The 8610-nt window shown below is 36.1% G+C and overlaps 1 pseudogene; it reads right to left on the bottom strand.

Moving 5' to 3' along the window:
* Positions 1 to 13: 13 nt before the first annotated feature.
* Positions 14 to 132, bottom strand: LOC111741891 (annotated as a pseudogene).
* Between the last annotated feature and the right edge of the window lie 8478 nt (positions 133 to 8610).

Genomic DNA, 8610 nt, shown 5'->3' with positions numbered 1-8610 from the left:
TTTTTTTTTTTAATGCCTGCAGCACTTGGTCTTCCTAGGTGGTCTCCCATCTTAGTACTAATCAGGCCCTATCCTGCTTAGCTTCTGAGATCAGACAAGATCTGGCACATTCAGGGTGGCATGGTCCTAGACCCTCCCTCTTTCTCTAATATAAGGTTTTACTTCTTTAAATCCTATCTTTGTTCTACACACAGCTGCCCTGGTACTTTTTAACGAGGACACTTACCCACTTGCAGAAGGAATCTAGCTTGCTTCTCTCACTTCATTCCTATCCAGCATTGAAGAGTAAAGATGATGGAGCCTGTCTGTGTTTGCTGGAAACAAAACCCTGCAGATACTAGCACCACGATCCTCCCTCATTTTCTGAGGGCAGTCCTTGCAAAGTTTTGATAGGGGAATTATACTCCAGCCATCTTGGCAGTTTGACATTATGGACCAGTATAACCTGTTCGATTACATATGAAAAAAGTCTGAACGTGCCTTTAGGAAGAGATTTTAAATTTGTTTACTCTGTCCCTGTGGCAGAACATTAATATCAAGAGTTAAAGATCTCTGTTGAGGTATAAATGTTAAATTTAATCATAAACCAGTTTTTTTAAAACCCTAAAAACAGACATTCTTTCATCTCCAGCTTATAAAGTCCTTATGGAAAACACAAACTCTGAGGAAAAATTACAAAGTAACTCATTAAAATACTTAACTATTTCACTTAAAAAAAAAAAGTTTACCAAAACCTAGCAATTACTTAATATGACTGACAATTTGATTAAATTCAAATACTGAATTGTTTTTCAAATTCTCAGATTGCATTCCTCATGGTAGATTATTATTTGTGAGCCTTTAAAAATATTTTTATTTTTTTGGTTAGTGCTCTAAGACAACTACATTTTAATTACCACAGGGAGCAGTTTGGAAAATTTGAGGCTTATTTATTTTTAACATTTATAAGAACACAGCGCTGGATAGGTTAGAGACACTTAAAGGTTTACTTGAAACTGACTTATTTTCCTCTGGAAGGCATATGGTGAAATTGGATAATAGAATAATTTTCCAATAACAGCAACTGTGTCTGGCATGCTGTGAAGAACCCATATCTCTTTACATGCGGAGTGAGTGGTCACACTCAGCATATTCATGGAGACAGATGTCAGTGCCAGCAGGTTTGATATTGCTGAAACCCTTCTCACCCAGTTTGGAGACAAACAGGGACCAGCGATTGCTCCGGTGAATTTCTTACTGGTATCCATTGTCTCACTGTATAGTTAGCTCCACTCAGGTATCACTCCAACTGGATATCACTTTACTGAACCTCAGATTGCTTAAAAACAAAAGCAACAACATTTGAGCTCAGCCCATTAGTACTTCTTGGGAAGGGCAAAATAGATTTTATCTATCTTCAGAGCAATATGTAAGGTTTAGAATCCTTTTGTTTTCATGTATCATTCACATCAACTAATGGAAAATTAAAATAAAAATTCCTATTATCTCAAAACATTACTGCTCTGTAGTGACAATAACTTGAGTAAGAGAGGAAGACCATTGGTGCATTTTGACAGTATCTGCCATGCATTGTTTCCTTTAGTGATGTCCATCCAGCTCCACCTAGAGATTAATATGGGACTCTTAAAAGGATGAAGTAATATATTACAGTAAACAAACAAACAAACAAACAGAGAATAACTACTAAAAGCTTTCCTCAGAGACAATCTTATTCCCATTTTCATGTGTAATAGACATCAGAAGTTTCTACCTTTTCAGCATCCCTGTTCTTTTGATTGTAACAATCTCCCTTTGGGAAAATTTCCCTCTCTTATGTCAGATGATCTGCTGTAGCTGCCAATCACAGTTAACTATCTCTCTGACCAAAGGGGTGAGCAAATCACTCAGGCTTGGTCATTCATAATATTCAGTGACTTTTGCTCTGGGGAAAGACCAGGTTTCAATATGAGACCGAGGCTTGGCTTATCAGAGTCTTTTTCTATTTTCTGAGATTTTTATATGGAAATGCTGGGACATCAAATCACTCACTTTTCTCTAGGCTTGCTATATTAACCTGCAGCTACCTATCACTATTCCTTCCCCTCCCCGCTCCACCTCAGTCCCCTCCCAGCACCCCCAGTCCACCTTCATCTGGTTTCTGTGTCTTATTATGGAACAGCCTAGTCATATACAGGTACTCTTGAAAATGTCAAATAACCAATTCATTGTATTAGTTACCAATGTATTCTTTTTTAGCTCCTGTATCCACTCTGTGATAATGGATTGGTCTTTTTAGCATTTCTTTAATGCTGGAGCATGGTGAGCATGATGCCAGTAGAGGGCACAAGAGAGACATTGGAGGAAGAAGATGGCTTCTCCAGATTTCGGTGGGCCATGTTTTGCTTTTGCCAGCCCCTGCTGTAAGGCTTGTCAATGTTCCATGTAGAGAGGGACATCCAGGGCACCTTGCACCAGTGCCACCCTGTTCCTTGCTGACCTCACAACCCTGCCCAGGCCCAGCTGACCACTTCACCATGACAAGGACACTGGCATGTGTTCTAGGCTTTATGTCAGTACCTGGACTCTCTCTGTGCACCTGCCCACCAGGCTTGGCTTATCTGTGCCCTGAAGGGTTGTTTCCTGCTGCTTGATGACTGTGGACCAACTTTGGCTCAGGCAAACTATCAAACGTCCGTGCCATCTTGTGGGTGGGAACCTCTCTCTCTCTAATGAGTTCTGATTCCCTTCCTCGGGCACTCTCCAGCTGCCCTAGTTACCCTTTAGAGTTCTCTTTATATTTTTTAGTTACTCTCCTATTCCAGTTTACTAATTCTTTATATAAAATCTCCCCTGTTCATATAACTATGTATTTTCTGTTTCTTTATTGGACCTAAACTGATTCATCCTTTAGTCTTAATATTACTTTCAGTTTCTGTGATTGGCTTGGCTCTTGCCTCTATGTTGTTAATGTTTTTATTATTATTCCACCTCTAAAGTCTATGTAAAATGGGATTGGCAATCTCTATCTTACCTTTTGTCATACATATAAAAGTTTGTAAATTGTAAAATGGTATGTTGTTTATTGTATTTATTGTCTAACATCACCTCTTTATATCTTTGCTGGATTTTCTTTAGCCTCACCCTTTCTCTGGACATTTCCAGGAGTTTGGTTTTTGACTTTTGCCTTCTCTCTCTTAGCTTTCCATATCTTTAACTTCATCCTTGCTGGAACTCTAGGTCAGTCTCCAATGCTGTATTCTCTACTGTCTATCTACTGGAAGACAATGTCCTAAAATTTTAATTTGCTAGTCAAGCCTTCATTAATTCAACATACATGAGGATGTATAATGTACAAGGCACTATTCTAGGTGGTGGGCATATAGAAATGAACAACATAGACAAAACCTTTGTTTTTATGAAGTTTATGTTCCAAGTTTAACCCTAATCTATCCTTCCATACTTAAGTTTTTGCATTAATTTGTGCTCCAGGGGAGAGTGGACATATGTTTTTTTTTTTTTTACCTCTTTACCAATTATTTTCATCTTCATCTTCTCTATCTATTTAAACCCTATGCTTTCTCCAAGACTCAGTTTAAACCCATGCATGAATCCTCAGGAAACCAGTCTCAAAGCACTTCTTATAGCAGCAATTCACAATTTTTCCCATAGCAACTTATCTGAGATAAAATGTGCCCTTTTGTTATAGTGGCTAAATATACATCTATTTTCAATGGATAAAAGGTTGGTTTTTATAGAATCTCAGGATGTAGGTGTGGGGACATGGAGAATTTTCTAGTCTCCCTAGTAATTCTGATAATGTCTCCATAGAAGAGTATGGCTCTTTCCCTGTTGAGAATCACTGATCTAAACTTTGTGTTTCTCAATCAAATGTGTGCTGCTTTAAAAATATTTTCTATTATTTAAGTTCTCATGCTTCATCTCTTAAATAAGTGTTAATGCATTAGAAAGAAGTCAGTGGGTCTACTACTTCTTGAAGTCTTCCTTTGCCCACAATTCCTGGTTATCTATATTACATACAGAATGTTAAGACATACTGGAATGATTATTGGTTTTATTTATAAATTACTATCTATCTATCTATCTACACACACACACACACACACACACACACACACACACACACACACAGAGTTGTCCAGTGCTTTTTTTTTTTTTTGCCAAAGGATTCTGAGACTATTCCTTGGTCTTGTGTCTGACACTTAATATCAGATAGAAAAATCAATGTTACCCCCAAATATAAGAGTTAAAGCTATAAAACTTCTAGAACAAAACTTGGAGACAACTTTTTTGGATTAGGCAAAGAATTCTTACATAGGATATAAAAAGCAAATATTACTAGAATGGTTATTTTTTTTAAATATTAAATAAAAATTTACTTTATTTTGTTATTAACAAACATTGGTTGGACATTTATATAGTTTATGAAATGATCCCCCTGATTGCTCTTTCTCTCCTCTGGCTCTACACCTAGCCATTACATTAATGCTGACTGTATTCCCTATGCTGTGCTCCCCATCCCTGTGACCAACTATGAATTTGTACTTCTTTAACCCTTCACCCCTTTCTCCCAGCTCCTCAACCCCTCTCCCCTCTGGCTGTCACCAAATTGTCCTCTATATTTGTGAATCCATTTTTGATTAGTTTGTTCTTTTTTTCCCCTTAGGTTCCACTTGTAAGTGAAATCATATGGTATTTATCTTTCTCTATCTGACTTATTTCACTCAGCATAAGAACCTCTAGGTCCATCCATGTCGTTGCGAATGGTAGATTTTCATTTTTTTAAATGGCTGAATAATATTCCATTGTGTATATGAACCATAACTTCTTTATCCAGTTGCATGATGATGGGCATTTAGGTTGCTTCCATATCTTGGCTATTATGAATAGCACTGCCATGAACACAGGAATGCAGAGATCTTTATAAATTATTGTTTTGGTTTTCTTTGGATTAATAGCCAGAAGTGCAATTGCTGGGTCAAAAGGTAGATCCATTTTTAAGTTTTTGAGAAATCTCCAGACTGTTTTCCATAGTGGCTGTATCAACCTGCAATCTCACCAACAGTGTAGGAGGGTTTCCTTTTTTCCACATCCTCGCCAACCCTTGTCATTCTTTGATTTATTGATGATAGCCATTCTTTGATTTATTGATGATAGCCATTCTGACAGGTGTGAGGTGATATCTCATTGTGGTTTTAATTGGCATTTCTCTGATGATAAGTGACATGGAGCATATTTTCATATGTCTATTGTCCATCTGTATTTCCTCTTTAGAGAAATATCTATTCAAGTCTGCCCATTTTTTAATTGGATTTGTTTTTGTTGTTGTTGAGTTGTATGAATTCTTTTTATATTTTGGATATTAACCCCTTTTCAGATGTATCATTAGTGAATATCTTCTCCCATTCAGTCAGTTGTCTTTTCATTTTGTTGATGGTTTCCTTTGCTGTACAAAACTTTTTAGTTTGATATAGTCTCATTTGTTTATTTTTTCTTTCGTTTCCCTTGCCTGAGGAGATACGTTTGAAAATAAATTACTGCTAGCAGTATCAGAGAGATTACTGCCTATGTTTTCTTCTAGAAGTTTTATGGTTTGGGGTCTTACATTTAAGTCTTTAATCCATTTTGAGTTTTTTCTTGTATATGGTATAAAGTGAGCTGATTTCTTTTTTTATGCATGTATCTGTCCGATTTTCTCAGTATCATTTATTGAAGAGACCATCTTTATCTCATTGTATATTCTTGCTTCCTTTGTCACATATTAAGTGAGCATATATAGAATGGTTAATTTTTTTAAAGTTGACAATATCAAGTACTGACAATGCTGTGGAAAAACTGGAACTCTCATACGTTGCTAATGGAGTTGCAAAATAGCACGGCCACTTTGAAAAACACATTTATGCTTTTACAAAGCTAATCGCATAATTGTCATAGAATTTAACAAATATGTAGTTTATTGTTATTTTTAGTGACAGTGTAATATTACAGAACCCCAAATTTGGAACTACCTTAAAGATTAGAATTTTGCTTTTCAATGAGTCAGTCCCTCCTTACAATATCTCTTAATGTATCTTTTCTACATTTAAATCACCACTTAGCTGTCTCTTATTTAGGTTAATCACCCCACCTCATTAGACTTCTGAAGAGAAACCACTTCTCATCCTTTAGGCTTTTTAGTTGCTTACCTTAGGCCCTCTTTAATTTCTCCAGCATTGTTTTACATGAGGTGTGTGAAAGATACTAAGGAAAGGTTTCATCTTGTCTAGTATAAAAAAGACCATTTCACTAAAATGATTACTGGGTAGAAAAAAAAGTAACAAAGCACTGGCAACATGTTTGCAGATGCCTTTGGGAGATTAGTATTTTGTATCAGAATGACTGCCACCCCTGCAGGTTTCCCACATCTGCCGAGATATCAGCCTTTGAACTCCCTAGGAACAGAATGATGGTGCCAGGAGGGGACACATGTGTGTCTCTAAAATGGAATGTGGATCTGGACAAACTGCCATTTGTTTCGCTGCAGCATCTTGGAGTTAATGACCCAAGAAAGTTACAATCCATCATTCTGATGAGTCCTGCAAATAGAAAGTGCCTTCCAGTCAACAGTTTGTACTCTTCTTATCAGGCATTTAAGGCTTTAACAACAGAGTGATAAATGGAAAGTGGTAGAATGAGCAGGAAGGGAAGCTCTGTTAATTGGAGGGAGTTTTAAGAGACCTGGGTTCTTGTTCCTTTTGCAATTAACTAGCTGGGACACCTTGAGAAAATCACTTCTTTTCTCTGGATCTCAGATTGTGCAGTTAAAGAGGGTCAGACTAAAAGCTCCCTATGGTCCCTTTTGGTTCTTGCATTTTATGATTTTATAGTTACAAGTGTCAGGAATATTACTAATGTGAATCACTCTCCCTCATGGCAATCAAGACCGTTAACAGAAGTAACTGCCCTTGTTATTTGGCTCTCAAGAGGGAAGCACTTCACTGACTCCAGAGGGTCGAAAAGACTGAAATGTCAAATTCCATTTCATAATACGTACTGTTAAAGAAATCCTAAAACATCTATTAGATAGCTTGAGAATGTGATTGAGTCAGAAAGCTACTGTCTATTTAAATATGTAGGAACTTATGTGTGTGTGTGTGTGTGTGTTTTCTATTCCCTGCAACAAATGATAGCAGTTAGAATTTAACTAATTAAATCAGGCTTTGCCAGAGTTTTAGATTTTCTGTTCCTTTTAGTGAACAGGATGATAGATGTAAACAATAGAGGATAACCCCATGGTTTCAAAATCTTAACTTTAAGATACTTTTCCAAAAGAAAAGAACATTTCATATGCAAGATCTAAAACTAGGCCCATAAAAAAAAATCTATGGTTAGAAAATTCATGAAATTTTGAGCTTATGAGGATTAGAGATTGCTTCTATTTCCTCCCTCAGAACTCTAGTGGCACATAGATACATTACACGCAGTGGTTGCCTAGTAACTGCTTGTTTACAGTGACTATGGGGGCCACTTCTCTTTAGCTTAATTTCAAAAGTAGAAAATTGAAGGGAAATACAAACACTAAATGATTAATTTAATTATCAGTTTGATTTTACTGATTTTCAATCCTCTATTCTTATGTTTTGGGAGTACCAGTTTTAAATAGCTGGATTTTTAAAAATCCAGTCAGACGTTTGCTTTTTTTAATGTGAAAGTTTAATACACTTGCATTTATTGTGGTTGTTGAAATATTAGGATTGTAGAAATAAATCTTATCATGTCCTTTCTCTTCCTGCTACTTTTTCTGCTCCTTGCTTTTGTTGTCTTTCAAATTCATTGAGTTTCTCCTTCTTCTTATTTGATTTTTCACATGTACTAACTTGGAAGTAGTATGCTTTGTGTCTTGCACTTTGGTGGTTATTCAGACTTTTTAAATGTGAATACTCGTCAGAGTTTACAGTTATGCAATATTTTTACCTTCCCCAAAATGCAAAGACCTTAGAATATCAACCCTGACTTCCCCCTCACTTTTTATAAGCTACTGTAACTTTGTTTTAGGCCAATCATTTCCATGGATTTTTTATTACATTGCCATTAATGTAATTGACTAATCTGTTTTTTACAAACACTCTGTTGCTTTATTTTGCCCACATACTACTGATGTCTTTGTGCGCCATGTCTTTTGCAATTGAATCCTTCCTTTAAAATTTCTTTAGTGAGCTCTTTTGGTAGTAAAATCTCTCCATTTTTCATTTGTCTGAAAATTGTTTAATTTCTCCCTAGGTCTTAAAGTATAGGCTTGACAGTCACTTTATCTCAGCCTATTGAAGACATAATTCACTACCTTTTGGCTTCTATCATTGCTGTTGAAAAGTTAAGTGTTATTCCATTGTGAGTAATGTGTCTTCTCTCTGCATACTATTGAAATCTTTTTGTTTTTTGGTGTTTTACAATTGTGACTAGATATGGATTTTTTTTTCTTCATTTTTTTTTTTTTGTTTTGTTTGGTTTTGTTTCCCTGGATCTTTAATTTTTAATACTTCTGGAAAATTCCCAGCCACTATCTTGACAAATGTTATTTCTTCCCTGTTCTGTTATGTCACTCTGGAATAATTAGACTTCACTTTACATTCCATG

This window comes from Pteropus vampyrus, unplaced genomic scaffold (assembly GCF_000151845.1).
Source record: "Pteropus vampyrus isolate Shadow unplaced genomic scaffold, Pvam_2.0 Scaffold82, whole genome shotgun sequence".
Taxonomy (NCBI): domain Eukaryota; kingdom Metazoa; phylum Chordata; class Mammalia; order Chiroptera; family Pteropodidae; genus Pteropus; species Pteropus vampyrus.
Note: the sequence above shows the minus strand (reverse complement) of the source record. Positions and strands in the feature narration are given on the sequence as shown.